Source organism: Arachis duranensis, chromosome 10, assembly GCF_000817695.3.
Source record: "Arachis duranensis cultivar V14167 chromosome 10, aradu.V14167.gnm2.J7QH, whole genome shotgun sequence".
NCBI lineage: Eukaryota > Viridiplantae > Streptophyta > Magnoliopsida > Fabales > Fabaceae > Arachis > Arachis duranensis.
In genome coordinates, this window is record NC_029781.3 from 7,755,869 (window position 1) to 7,772,825 (window position 16,957).

Below are 16,957 nucleotides of genomic sequence, written 5' to 3' on the forward strand. Positions count from 1 at the left end.
TGAGCAACTCCTCTTCTCGAAGCATCATCCAAGCAGCATATAACGACTTCCTACTTAACGCATCCGCCACTACATTCGCTTTTCCCGGATGGTAATTCAACTCAAAGTCGTAGTCCTTCATTAACTCCATCCACCTTCTCTGCCGAATATTAAGCTCTTTCTGATCAAAGAAGTATTTCAAACTCTTGTGATCAGAGAAAACTCAGAACTTAATCCCATAGAGGTAATGCCTCCACACCTTTAGCGCAAACACAACCGCAACAAGCTCCAAATCGTGCGTAGGGTAATTAACTTCATGAGGTCTCAACTGCCGTGAGGCATGCGCCACCACATTACGATGCTGCATCAGCACGCACCATACACCCTTTAGTGAGGCATCACAGTATACCTTAAATGATTCATTTGGTTCAGGTAACACCAACACAGGCACAATGGTCAACTTTTGCTTCAATGATTGAAAGCTCTCCTCACACTCAGGAGTCCAAACAAATGGCGCGTCCTTGCAGATTAGTCTTGTCAATGGCAAAGCTATTTGTGAAAAACCTTTGATGAATCTCCGGTAGTAGCCAGCTAAGCCCAAAAAACTCATTATCTCAGTTACTGAGGTTGGTCGCCCCCAATCCATTACCGCCCCACCTTAGATGAGTCTATTGATATCCCCTGTTTACTCACTATATGGCCCAAAAACTTCATCTCGTCTTTCCAGAATTCTCATTTGGACAGTTTTGCATAGAGTTTCCTTTCCTTTAGTATCCGCAACACGATTCTTAAGTGTTATGCATGCTCTTATTCAGTCTTGGAGTAAATCAGTATGTCATTAATGAAGACGACAACGAATTTATCTAGAAACGGATGGAAAATTCTGTTCATATAATCCATGAACATCGCAGGGGCATTTGTCAGCCCAAAAGACATTACAGTGTACTCGTAATGGCCGTAATGAGTCCTTAAAGTGGTCTTAGGGATATCTTCATCTCTTATCTTTATTTGGTGATAGTCGGATCGTAAATCAATCTTAGAGAAAACTCTGGCCCCTTGTAGCTGATCCATGAGATCGTTAATCCTCGACAGCGGGTACTTATTCTTTATTGTGACCTTATTCAATTGCTTGTAATCTACACAGAGCTGCATACTTCTGTCTTTCTTCTTCACCAGTAGCACCAGTGCTCCCTACGGAGAAACATTAGGGCGGATAAAGCGTTTACTCATTAAGTCTTCCAACTGAGCCTTGAGTTCGGCCATTTCTAAAGGCGACATCCTATAAGGGACAATCGAGATTGGTCCCGCCCCTATCACCAACTCAATCGCAAATTCAACCTATCGGTTAGGAGGGAATTCCTCAATGTCATCCAGAAACACCTCAGAAAATTTACAAACAACTGGAATTTTCTCTAAACTTTGTTCCTCACCCGACACACTCGCAATTAACAGCATAATGCCCTGACACTCCTGTCCCAAACAATTTACTACCACGTAGTTTAGATAACAACCATTCACTACAACAGGTCCTTCCGATCCTTCAGGCATGAAATACAGTAATTTTTCAAAACGGTTCAACAATACATGATTCTTAGACAATCAGTCCAACCCCAAGATAAGATCAAGACCAGTCATCGGCAAGCAAATCAAATCATGAACAAAATCATGTTGTTTAACCATAAATGAAACTTGCAAATATCCTAACCTAGTCACCATGGCTTCATGGGTGGCATTATACACCTTAAGATCGTAACCCAAAACCACAATCTTCAATCCTAACTCACTAGCTTTTTTGAATGCAATGAATAAATGTGTGGCTCCTGAATCAAATAAAGCATTTAAAATTTGACCAGCCATTTCACATTTACCTCAGATAAGTGTATTGGACCCCTCGGCACCTACAGCTGAGGTGGTGAACACCCGACCAGGCTACTGTGCTCTCCTGGCACCTTACTTTTGCTTCTCCGAATAGTTTGAGGCTTTATGCTCCGCCTTACCACAAGAATAACACAAGCCCCATCCGGCCTTGTACAGGACTCCCAGATGGTGACTCCCGCACCTAGCACAAGCTTGCTCGTTCTGAGGCTGCTTCACAAACCTTTTTCCTTGGGAGTTGTTGTTGTTGGGCCTTCTGGAGCTATTCTGACCCTGAGTTTGGTGTGGTGCAAAGCCTCCTCGCTTGAAAGGCAGACCTCTAGGAGCAAAGTTTTTCCCTCGATTCTGTGGGAATGGTCCCCTATGCTTCCTTTCTCTGCAGCCACCTTTTTTACACACTCTTCAGCAACCCTGCTCTTATTCACCGACTCTGAGAAAGTTCTAATCTTCATTGGTCCCACTGAACTAAAGATATCGCTTCAGAGCCCTCCTTCATACTTAATGCACTTCCATTCCTCGAAGTCTCCCGGAGCCCCCTGACACATGCGAGAAAACCTGAATAGCTCCTCAATTTTGTTTGTATACTCAGATACGAATGTAGCACCTTACTTCAGCTGCAGTAACTCTAATTCCTTGCATGTTCTGGTAGAATTCGGAAAATACTTCTTATAGAATTCTACTTGGAAGGCATTCCAGGTGATAGGGTCATCACCATGCTACAGGAGACGTCGGGCTCCTTGCCACCAATGCGATGCTTCTTCAGTGAGCAGATAGATAGCAAATTCAACACACTACTCTTCAGGTACCAATTGCGCCTGCAGTGCTCGCTCCATAGCCTGAAACCAGGTATCGGCTTCAGTTGGGTTGGTGGTTCCATTGAACTTAGGTGGATTAACCTTTAAGAAGGTTGCCAATGTCATCGAGCCCTGAGCTCTACCTCCGCCATTACCATTATTGTTTATCTGTTGCCCAAGAGCTACCGTAGTGGCCTGCATAATAGCAGCCATATTCTCTAATGCTGCCATAAAGTTTACCAGGTCATTGGGTTGGTTCCTGGTCCCTGAGTACTAGTACTATCTCTCCCACGACCTCGACCGCGTGCACGAGGCGCCATCTGGTTCCTATACACACCAAACAATCGATATCAAGTTGATCAGTCTCAATATCATAAGTCTCGTGCTTCTAAGTCCCAAATGCATGCTCATGAACGCTTATGCCAGTTATATCAGTTAGAATATGACAAACACTCAGAGTATGCAATTGAAGCATAGTCGGTCCATTCCTCAGGCTCTACAGGAATGACCGCTCTGATACCATAATGTAACACCCTAACACACAAAGCCTTATGCTTAAGTCATAGAACAGAGGTGGCGAGGTATTACGACCTCTAAAAATAAAATTTAGTATATATAGTAGTGTGAAAAATATTTATAACTAGGTGCCTTTAAAGAAAAAGGGGTAAAACAAAATCGTTAAATTGAAAAGCGCAACTCTCCGATCGATAACATAATGAAACAGATAAAGGATAAACTAATGCGAGTATATAAACAAGAGAGATAACCGGTCCGAGCATAGAAGTATACATACATACATATATATATATATAAAGTAAGGAACCCAAAAGAAACCCAAAAGACAAGTTACATAACCTATTCTCCAAAACAACCTCTAAGAGAAGTCAAAACATTATATATGTATATAGTGGAGATAATAAATATCTATGTAAGTACATAAAACCAAAATAAAGTACCGAGAGCTAAGGATCTTCGCTAATCCAGAAGTCTCCAACATGCCTTAGTGAGGAGCCTCACGACCTGCATCTGAAAATCACAAAATCCACATGGGTGAGAACCGGAGGTTCTCAGTATGGTAACAGTGCCCACATATCTAACATGTAATATCTTGGGAAAGCCAAAGGCAATTCTAGAACTTCCAACAGATAATTAAAGCTTATAAACAGACTAAACCATAAATGAAATAGGCAACTAGCTAAGGATCTTCAGTCTAACTAACACTCCCCTTTCCAAATCCTTCGAACCTTCCAACTGCCATCAGTAATTTGATATCGCAAACACAATTATATCAACAAGGAAATGCACAAATAGGAAACAAATACAACAATTAGACAATTAGCAAGTAATATGCAGTCAATGAGGCATTCCAAATAATTCACATATAATGCACATGATGTATGCCTCTCCTAGTGGCTGATGAGTCTCATATGTCGGTTGTAAAGCCAACCCGACAAGTCCTGGTAGCTAACCATTGGACTGTCCCTCTGTCGTGCATCCCCAACTCGAGTTATTCTCAATCATAATTATCAATACATATACACAACACCGACACTGGTGTTTATCCAACAATACCAAGTTATGCTCCGTCAAAGTATACCAAAAAATCACATGTTCATACAAACCCACAAAATTTCATTTTCAAAACAAACAAATTTCAACCCTCTTCAAAACCAACCAAAACTTACCAAAAATCAACCTCAAGCCTTCTCAATTCATATGATAACATTTTTATCAAATTCACACCCCACCAATCCATCGTTTTAACCAATCTCAATCAAATAACTTAATTTCAAACACAATATCATGTTATATATCTTTCCTCATTCCAATTTTCAACAATACCACTTCCATCAACCATCAATACATATAATCAATATCGTCCTCACCATCAACATGGTTTCACCTACAACTCAATCTCAGCCAATCATTAAGCATATATAAAAAACATGCATGTCTCTCATACATCATATCATCAAACATCCAAAATCCACTAATCACATACATAACAACACATTTCATCTCAACCAATCAACAACATCAATAGTTCAAATCCTATCTTAGGGCCTCTAGCCTAAGTTTTCACACCACATTACATTTTAGATACAGGAAACCGAAACCATACCTTGACCGATTCTCCGCTCAACCCGGAATACCTCTAAATCACTTTTTTACAAGCTCTCAAGGCTTCAACACCTCCAAGAACATATTTTTAACATACAAAAGCCCTTTTTCCAAGCTTTTCAAGACTTAAATCAAGCTCCAACACACACATATACACTTTCTAAATCACAATACCACATTCAAACATACCCACTCAATACCCAAACATCATAAACCAATAAATTCTACTAAGGTTGAGAATCTTACCACACCCAAAGATCAAGGAGACAAGATTAAGCTTCTCCTTCAAGTTAGTTGGATCCTATAACATCAAAAGCTCACAAAGTTATGAGTTTTGTAGAGCTCAACGCGGTGAACGCGTGGCCGCAAACGGTGCAGCAATCGGAGCTCCGGATCAAAAGTTATGGTGATTTGAAGATCAAGTAAGGGTTAGAACTTTGGAAGAGTGTTCTTCCCCCTTTTCCTTGCAATTTCAGCTTTTTTGGGGTTTAAGAGAGGAGAGAGAGTGCTGAATAAGGATTTTAGGTTGAGTTGGTTGGGCCAAGGGCCCAATATAGGTCCGGTTGTTTCGATTTGACCCGTTCGGTCCAATCTTGCGCTGATTTCTTTAAAATTGTTGTCGAAATTCTCATTTTAATTTTCTCTATTATATTAATCCATAAAAATCACATTTCTAAATTTTTAGAATAAATTTTAATTTATGGGTTAATTAGTCATTAATTAACCGGATTTTACACAGGGTGGTAGGATTCATTCAAGCTTCCATTCCAAAATTCTTGGTGAAGAAGTGGAGGGGAGTGATTATTGAGTTCCAGATGTACACTATAAGCAACTTTATTGTAATTAAGGAAACCAATCCTATGAAGAGAGTCACACCAGGGACATGGGTCCTTACTTTCTCACATAGGACTACGGTTAATAATGTTGTGAATCCAAGTTTTTCACTTCGGCCTTTTCGCTTTAGGACGATTTCACAGCTCATCAATGCTGGAAGCTTGGTCGACAATGATCTTTTTGGTAAGTTAACTTAATATAGTTAATGATATTCATGCTATATGCAAGTCATTTTGTTTTAGCATTCTTTAATTTTTATTGTGGTGTCTTTATGATTTATAGATTTTATTGGCGAGATTGTTGGAAAGGAAGAGCCTGGCGGTTTTGTTGCAAGATCTCGAGTACGTTCACTAATAATAGTCATTTTTTAATGATGATCCTAACCAATAGATATGAACAAATGAAAATATCCTTTATAATATATGTCAGGAATAATAATATTAACTGTGTGCTGTTTGGTGGCATGATGGACCAAATACTACCACATTTTGAGGAAGGAAGGATGGAACCACTTATTGTTGTGCTGCAGTATTTCAGATAAACCAGGTGGAATGGTATGTGTTTATTAATGTGCAAGGTTTCGTTTTTTGTGAACAAATAAAAATACAATCAATAACAACAGTAAGAGCTAACTTGACAAGATATTAATAATTTATAACAGAAAAGATATCTGTTCAAAATCACTTCGATATTTTCAAACTACACATAAATGACCAGCTAGCAGATGTTGAAGATTTTATGCATTTTGATGACTTGCAGCGATTTATAACTGAGTTCTATTAGGAATTTATAAAGAAATTTGTGTTCTTGTGAGTTATGAAAGTTGGTTGTTATTAAAAAATCTGATAGTAAAGTTTGATAAATTCTTTCTAGTTTAGAAATTTGTTATTCAGTAAATTTAGAAATTTTGGAAAAAGTTTCATATTCATTTCTCTTTATTTCTAATAAAGAAGTTCTATTGGAGATTTATTTTTTTTTCTTGCAAAATTGTTGTGAACATATTTGTCTAACTTACATATGTGAAAAGTCTTTTTGGTTTGAATAGCAAGTCTCCCAACTGATTTTTTGTAATTTTTTTATTTTTTGGCCACATGATAAAATGGTCAATAAAAAAAATATTTGGACATTTTGACTTAGACTAGAAGGTAAAATCATAATTTAAGATTGTGAAAATTTAAACTTATTAAGAAGTCTAGGAAAGAAGATTTGTGCTATTCTAGAGATATAGTCCATTTGAGTTTATTTGCATAATCTAAACAATCATATTATTCATATAGTTCATTGACAATTCAAACTTCAATTATGAGGAAATGCCCTATAAGCATATTTAAAATATTATATTAGTTGGAAAGTCTCTTCATTATAGCATAAAAGAACTATAGTCTTCTATACTCATAAAGTATATTGAGAGTGGTATTATGTAATCTTTTAAAATACACCAGAATTCTAGTTTTATTTTTTTTCTTTTGTGCTAGTCTTTCTTGTGTGGCATTATAATTTTGACAGAGATCAGAGTGGCTGGAAACTAAAATGTTTTGTTTTATAAGTAAAATGATCGATCTGATTTATGATTTGAGAGTTTAGTTAGGGAAGAAGTTTAATAAAGTAGTAAGGGAAGAAGCTTGATAATTCAATAGGCCTTTATCCCGCATATAATTTATTTGTTTTACTATTTATTATGTTGCAGATCTGTTCGTTGGTGAGAATTCGGAGGATGATGATTCGAGGTCGAAGGAGGAGTTTAGGTGCCCTTTTTGCGGTGAAATGCACGACACCATTGCACTTAGCTACCACATTCATGATCAGCATCCTCCTTCCTTTAGATCCAGTTAAAAGATTTAGAAGTTAGTACGACTAAATCTCCATTTTGGTCCTGAAATTTATGCGATTACTTATTTTGGTTCTCGAAATTTAAAATTATCTATATTGGTCTTCCAGATTCAAGCTCCGGCACCAATGTGGTTTTTCGACTCTTTTCGGCGATGATTAGACAAGTGGAATGTTAAGATGGCACTCTCCCTGTCACGCTGGATGATGAGTAAATAACGTTGTTTACCTTTGGCATCCAAACAAGTCAGAAATGTTGTCGCTTTGTATAGGAAGGGAGAAGAAATGATGGAGATCCGAAATAAAGTATTCTTCTTCTCTACCTCCACTATTTTTCATTTCTGACTTGTTTAGACGCCAAAGGTAAACGACGTCATTTACTCATCATCCGTATAGTAGGGAGAGTGCTATATCAGCACTCCATTTACCTAGTTATCGCCGGAAAGAGTCTGAGAGATCATATTAGTGCCCGAACTTGAATCTAGAGGACTAGTATAGGTAATTTTAAATTTCGGAGCCCAAATTAAGTAATCGCGTGAATCTCAAGGACCAAAATAGGTAATTAGTCCATAATTACTCTCCAAATTAATAATTAAAGAAAAAGATAAATAGATTCTTAATTTTTTAATTAAAAAAGATATAAATTTCTGACTAATTAAAAATATAAAAACGTCTCTGATCTTTTAAAATATGAAAAATTTAAATTTTTTGTTTAAAATATATAAGAATAGATTAGTCCTCTAAAAAAACTTAAATGTATCGTATTTTAGAAAATAAAAAATGTTTTTGTATCTTTAATTAGTCAAAAATTTATTTATTTTTAAGATAAAAAATCAAAAATGTATTTATTATTTACTATAATAATTAAATTAGTAGTGATGGATTCTTGTTGTGGTAATAAGACCAAAAAAAATGAGACTTGTACCAGATATGTATATAATTGTGAATATGAATATCACTTTTTTTTAAGGTTCTTTCGAGAGTCATTTAGTTATTTAAATCAAATATTATGCTAACAAATGATATTTATATCATATTTTGTAATTTATTTATTTTTATCTAATAGCAGACAATGTGAATGTAAATATTGCTAAAATATTTATTTTTTTGCTAGCAAGAGGATGTAATGTGAAAAATATTATTTTTGATAGATATATAACATAAAACGAGTTTTATATATACTTTAGTTATCTAATTAATTGTAATATTTTATGTTTTTTGAAAATTGTTTTCATGAAAATTTTTCGAGTATTACATGTAATAGATAATATAATATATTTTGATTTGTTGTTTGGACTAAAAACATATAGTATAAATTTTATAATTTAGGTGATTTGAATTTATATCTTTTTCTTAATTATTTTGTGATTAATTATCATAATTTTTGGATATGATTATGTTTTAAGAAAAATTAAATGTCACAATTTTGAATTGTCTAATAACTATGATTGTAGAGTTTAAAAAACAGTGACTATAGAGTATTAAAACTATGACCATAATTTATTCTATAGTTACTGTTTTTAAAACAATATGACCATAAAATAAATTATGGTAACAATTTTTAAAGCAGAGTAATCATAGAGCAAATTATGGTCACAATTTAAAAACGTGATCATAGATTAAGTTTTGATCACAGTTTAAAATAACTGTTACTATAACTTTTTTATAATCACAGTTTTAAAAAAATGTAATAATAAAGTAAGTAATGGTCACAGTTTAAAAAAGTGACTATAGATTAATCTATGATCATAATCTAAAAATGTGATTATAAAGTAAGATATGATCAACAGAATAAGCTATAGTCACATTTAAACTGTAATCATAGATAAATGTGACTATAGATTAAGCTATAATTACAGTTTAAAATTAAGGTGACTATAGAATAAGCTATGATTACAGTATTAAAATAGCGTAATCATATATGATTACTCTTAAACTATAACCATAAATTAAATTATAGTCACGGTTTAAAATAGTGTGACCATAGAATAAGTTATGGTCAAAATTTTTACTCGTGATCACAATTAAAAATTGTGGCCTAAAATATTTAGAAAGCATTATAACTGTGAAAAAAAATCGTGATAATAAATAAAAGACTGGACTATAAATTTATAATACGCTAAAATAAATCGCAGTTTGAAAAACCATGACCTAAAATAAAAATGATAATCATAAATCTATGATCATTTTTTTATTAGCTAATCGTAAGTCTGTAACCATAAACCGCAAATATTGTAATGAATAGTAGCTTAAAGCCATCATAATTTTTTCTAAATCTCATTGTTGTTAATATTGATTGCAATATATTGTTACGTTTTTCTCATCAACCTATTCTTTTTTAAAAAAAATTGAAATTTAGTTACAAAATCTGATAACAATGTAAGAATTTAATTAAAAAAATATAAAAATTTAATTAAAAATTTAATAAAATTATAAAAATTAACAAAATAATTAAATTGTTAAAAAAAATTCAAAACTAAGCATAAAGCCAATCATAATGTATCCTCATATATGAAAAATCAAAATGCTTTACAATTATTATAGTCTTCGCTTTGTCAATTTATCATGATAATTTATCGTCGCGCTTCATGATCTGTAGACTCTTTATTGGTTGCTGCTCCTTTTGAAGACCTACATCTTAATGACGTGTAGCGAATGACTGAATAATAAATAAAGATTAAATTGATAAGTATCAATACAATAGCAAGTAAACAACAAATTTTAATTAACAAATTTAGTTATTCGCTCATATTTTATTAATTTTGATAAAAAAAATTGTATACTAATGCTCATTTATTTTTCTTTTAATATAACGAATGAATTTAATTTTTTTTCCACTCTTCAAATGGTTCGATTTAGTCACCAAAAAAAAATGGTTCGATTTGTTGCTTGCTAGTTTATGGCCTTTAATTAATCAATCTTGATAGATACTTCATATAAGTGATTAGCCCCGATCGGAGATCAATTTCAACTGTGAAATTGAAAAGAAAAAAAAAGAATACAAGTCCAAAACTAAAATTAAAATAAATAAAAATAACAATAAGAATAGCAATAATTGCTCAAAAGCTCAAACTAGTAACATAGGAGAAATCCAAGTACAGTAATTCACCATAAACACATGCAATATCAGACGAGTTAAATTTTAAAATGGTCTTTAAATTTGTAATCGAATTTTAAATTTATTCTTGAATTTAAAATTATTCTAAGTTTATTCTTAAACTTAATAATGGTCGTCTTTGAGATATATTTCGGCAACAAATTGATGGCATGATTGGACAGAGTCGTCATTTTTTTTTGGTCTTCAAATACAATTGAAAAGATGTTGGTTTTACTCTACCCGTTGCCACATCGTCACTACGAAAATCGACCAATTTCTCTTCAACGAGAGCACCAGATCTTGCCTCCATACATACTCCCGTTTCCACCGCTTCAAGTCCTCTCCCATTGGTTGTTGATGTCGTGTTGTTGGCCTCTTCCACGCCGCTAAGCTACTTTCTCTCTCTTTCGATGACCTTGGAAATGCCGAAAATCGTGGATCATCGATTATCTGAAACAGTTTATTAGAAAAGATCCAAAATTCGACCATTTGCTCCACCTTCTTCCACTTTCGCATTGGTCGCCTACCACGAAGGTGATACTGCTCGAGGGGAAAGGAGAGCTTGCTATGGTAAGATTCGGAAAGAGAAAGAGGAAGAGAGGACGGAAGCTGAAGGATTTTTCCAAGTTCACTTCAGTTTCAGAAAGGAAACGACGATATTTACAAGTCTAACATGATCTCTGTTCAGTCACATCATCTGTTGTCCAAAAAATATCTTAGGAGCGACTGTTGTTAAGTTTAGAGATGAATTTGGGACAATTTTTAAGTTTAGAGACAAATTTAAAACTCATTTACAAGTTTAGAAACTACTTAAAATTTAATTTCATATTAGACTTAAAATCAAAATAAATTGTAGAAACCAAAAAATAAAAACCAAACAAATGCATATTCAAACACAAAATACATAGAAACAACTATTCAATAAACAAGAGATTGTACCTTAGGAAAGGATGAACCAACAAAAGGTTTTTTTCACTCATCGACAACATGAGATTGCTTGTAAGACTACATCAATTGAAATTGCTATCCTGTTAACTAGTAACTAGTTTATCATCTTTCTCTATTCCATCAAAAACCAAAGCTACCACTAAGCACCACAGACAAAAACTTTTAATAATAAATTTATTTTAGATGGGTGCATAAGGCCCAATAAGTCTCACCTTATGGAACAACCAAAACCATACCCTAGTCAAACTTCCCTAATATTTTGAAAAGGTTTTTGTACACAAAACTGTAAATTTGAAAATCCCAAGGGTCGAAAATATAAAAGGCCCTAAACACACTAACCGCTTATCTCAAACTCAAAGTCTCTCTAACAAAAAAAAAATCCAAAGTCTCTCTATCGACCAAAAAAAATTCAAAGTCTCTCTTGACTGCAGCTAAGACCTAGTTCAACTGGTTAAACCATATGTCTTTTAATATGCTACATCCGGATTCAAACCTCTCGTCGGTCTTAAAGATAACTACATACTGCTCCAACGACGAAGGCCTACCTTGTTTTCTAGATCCAAGTGAATCTTGTGCTCATGTGTTCGAGCTGAACGAGCTGAACATTGACACTCTATGGGAGAATAAAGTGTGAGAAAAGTTAGATAGAGTTTCTCAAATTAGAGTTTCTCAACTCAGTCTTACCCCATTAACTACTGGTTTTGTGAAAAGTTAGATAGAATTATATTGATTAAATTATGTGAAAAGTTAGATAGAGTTATATTTAACTACTTTAATTGTAATCAGTTAAAAATAATTATATGATTTAAATTAGGTCGTATCCTTAAATCAAGATAAAAAAATTACTCAATATTAATAAAAGATATTTTATCAAATACTTAATATGCATAAATGAAACTCAACATAGCAAGTAAATAAATTTTATATTTAAATTCATCAAATTAACAAAAAAAGTAAAAATCAACTCCAAAGATCATAAATTCAAAATAACTAAAAGAAACTCATTCATCAACATGAAATTAAAATCAAAGTAACAAGGGAAGTTCTATGGTGTGAATTGCATTAAACATTTACACCTGTAGATATTATGTGAATATTTTACTACATGGAGTAGTAGTGATTTTGCAGATTTACTGTACAATGTAGGAAAATTAATAAGTGTGATGAGATGCTAATTATTTTTGACAAGTTTAGGTTAATGGGCAAGTTATATTTTTTTGTGTATGTGACTATGACTGGGTTTTGAGCTTGGATCACCATTTTCCATTTTATGTAACTGTACAGAAACAAATTTTTTGGTGAATAAAAACAAGTCAGAGATAACATTAAAAAGGAAATGGGCTAATGTGTTTTTGGATTTGTTTGGGTAATCTGATTTTTTAATTTTCAAAGAATGTGGCTAAGCTTCTCTAACTTTTTTTTTTGTCATGGTATTCTCATAAAATAGAAGGAATTGTATATTGTTAAATGGATAAAAATGGTGTTCTCATGTGAGTGTCTACTTCTATACACAATAATATAGTAATTGTAAATATTAAAAATATTAATAAAAATAAGAAGAATAACAAAAAAATAATATACAAACTAATATTTTTATTCGGATGAATAAAAATATAAATGAGAAAAAGTGTTAAATATTTTTATTTATTTATTTATTTATTAACATTTTTCATAAATATTATAATAAATTGCGTACTCATAAAGATTTGATTTACATTATTAATATGACACATGTAATGTTTAAAAAGAATTCTCTATTTTTATAGTTTAATGAAATTATCAAAATTTAAGCTATATAAATAATTACTAATAACAACATAATAAAGGATAACATTCAAAAAAAATAAAAATATTATTTTTCTGTCTTATTAGTAACATACATCACATATTTATTTATTTAAGTTCTTAGGTTAAATATCAAAATAATGCATTGCATCCTTTTTTTTTATCCATTTAACAATATGCAATCCCTTCTATTTTATGAGAACACCATGACAAAAAAAAAGTTAGAGAAGCTTAGCCACGTTCCCTGGAAATTAAAAAATCAGATTACCCAAACAAATCTAAAAACACATTAGCCCATTTCCTTTTTAATGTTATCTTTAACTTATTTTTATTCACAAAGAAAACTTATTTCTGCACAATTGCATAAAAATAGTGATCCAAACCCAAAACTCAATCATGACCACATACACAAAAAGAATACAACTTACCCATTAGTCCCAACTTGCCAAAAATAATTAGCATCTCATCACACTTATTAATTTTTTTACATTGTGCAGTACATCTATAAAACCACTGATACTCCCTTACATGCTGTCCCATCAGCTAAACATGTGAGTATAGGCAACCAAAACGTATTTATCGAATAAAGTGTTCACGTAATATCTACAGATGTGGATGTTTAATGCAATCCACATCATAGAACTCCCCAAGTAACAAACATTCATTACATAACATGAAATTTTTATCTTTATAGTACTACAAATGGGGAGTTTATATGCTGACGTGGCATTCATACGTTAAGTCTGGGAGTTTATTTGCTTACGTGTCGTCACTAGAAATTTTTAGATTTATATTTATAAATTATAAATTATAAATTATAAATTATTATTTGTTTAGGTTGTTATTTTTAAATTTTAAATTATTTGTTTGGGTTGTTATATTTAGGTTGTTATTTTTAAAATTTTAAATTATTTTATTTAAGTTATTATTTTTTAAATCTTAGATTGAGTGTACTTATTTTGTTATTTTTTAAATTTTAAATTGTTTTACTTAGGTTGTTATTTTTTAAATTTTAACACTATTTTTTAAAAATTTGTTGATTTTTTTTAGCACTAATTTTTAATTTTTTTAGATTTTTTTCAAAAATTGCAGCTATATACATAAATTTAAATATATTTTCGTAAATTTAAAATTTTAAAAATTGTTAATATATTTATTTACTTTATCTACAAATTTAATTCAAATTTAAATTAAAGTCAATCAAATTTAAAAAAATTTAGGTATGAGTCAACTATAAAAATATAAGTTATGAGATATGTGTAGCACCACAATTCAAAGTACATCAAATCCTATTAATTTCAAATTTAGTTTTTAATGTCATAAAGTTATAAATTTCTCATATGAATTATTGTTGATATAATTAAGTTAGTTATTGATTTTTAATGTGTACTTATTTAAAAAAAAATCTAATTATAATTTTTAATTAAAGTATTATGTTTAAAATTTTAAATTTAAATTCAAATAAACTTTTTTTTTGAATTTTAAGTAAGCAATTGAGTTTTAAAATATTTTTTAAAACTTTATATAATTTATAAGCTACTATACTAATTACAAAAGATTATATTAAAGTAAATAGAATTACCAGTCTTATTAAAATGTGAGGTTATTTATACTATTTAAAAGAAATTTTTAATTTTACATTATTCTATACTTAATTCTATTTCTAATGTTGTTCCGACAAAATTGGATTAATTTAGGAAATTTTATTTAAAAATTTAAAATTTGTACTAACTAATTCGGAAACTCTATTTAAAAAATTTAAATTATTTGCTTAGATTGTTTTACTTAGGTTGTTATTTTTTAAATTTTAGATTGTTTTGCTTAGGTAATTACTTTTTAAATTTTAAGTTATTTGTTTAGATTGTTATTTTTTAAATTTTAAGTTATATACATATTATTCTTTTAAATCATAAATTATTATTTACTTAAGCTGTTACTTTTTAATTTTAAATTATTTGCTCATAAATAAAATTTTTTAAAAAATTTAATTTAAATTTATTAAACTAAAGAAAGATATTATTTAATTAACTTTATAGTAATACAAATGAAAATATCATATGGTGACGTGGCACTCATATGAAAATCTTTATCATTGGACTCAATGTGGGTAACTTCATGACTACACATCATGAGTATGTGATAAATTTAAACTAACATACTGATGTGCACATACTTCCAGAATTGTCAAGTATCCCACGAGATGGATTTAATTTTGTGAGTTTTACATTCTCAATACTCTTGGGTTCGATTACACGTATTTGGTTAGTAAATTTATTATTTTAGAAAAAGTATAATTCATGAATAAAATTATTTATTTTATTGATAAGGGTTAAGTACTAAAATCGTCCCTAAGGTAAGGGGCAAAAATTAAAATCGTCCCCCACCTTTTTTTCTTATTAAAATCATCCTCGATGTTCAAAAACACTTTAAAATCATCATTTTTACCAATTTTATTTTTTTATTACCAAATTACCCCTAATTAAAAAAATTATAAAATAAAATAAATATAATTATAAAATAAAATAAATAAGAAAGAAAGGAAAGAGAGAAACAACTTCAGGAAACAAAAAGAAAGAAAGAAAGAAACGGTGAGGGCTTGAGGGAGAGAGTGACTGAGAGCTGAGAAGGGAAGAGAGGGAGTGTAAAACCCGGTTAATTAACGGCTAATTAACCCATAAATGAGAATTTATTCTAGAAAGCCCAAAATGTGATTTTTGTGGCTAAATGTGATAGAGGAGATTGAGACGAGAATTTCGGTACCAATTTTATAGAATTCGGACCAAGATTAGACCGAACGGGCCAAACCGGGCCAACCGGACCCAAAGTGGGCCCTTGGCCACGGGCCAAACCGGGCCAATTGGACCCAAAGTGGGCCCTTGGCCCAACATAACTTAACCAAAACCCTAGTTTTCAGCACTCTCTCTCCTCATTTGTTACACACACAAGCTGAAATTAGAGAGAAAGGGAGGAAGAACACTCTCTCAAGTTCTCTCCTTTGCTTAATCTTCAAACCACCATAACTTTTGATCTAGAGCTCCGATTGCCGCCCCGTTTGCGGCCACGCGTTCAACGCGGAGAGCTCTACAAAACCCATACAATCAATCTTGAGGTAAGCTACGTTTTGCTCTTCGAAATTCCAGCCTTATTTTCGAGTTTTATGAGCAAAAATGTTGAGATTTTGGGTTCTTTGATGTTATAGGACCCAACTCTCTTGAAGGAGAAGGTTAATCTTGTCTCCTTGGACCTTGGGTGTGGTAATATTCTCAACCCTATTGTAATTTGTGATTTTATGATGTTTGGATTTTGAGATGTTGTGTATGGGTATGATGGTTGTGGCTTAGGTTGTGTGTGTGGATATTGGAGCTTGATTGGTGATTTTGAAAAGCTTGAAAAAGGGATTTGGTGGTGAAAAATCTGTTCTTGGAGGTGTTGAGGCCTTAAGAGCTTGTAGATAAGTGGTTTGGAAGTGCTCTGGTTGAGCTTGGGAAATCGGCTAAGGTATGGTTTCGGTTTCCCGTATCTAATATGTAATGTGGTAAGAAATACTTAGGCTAAAGGCCCTAAGATAGGCATTAAATTGTTGATGTTGTTGAATTGTTGATATATATGATGTGGTCATACATGTGATGATGATTAATGATGCCTTGATGGTATGATGTATGAGAAATATGCATGTTGTGATATATGCTTGATGATT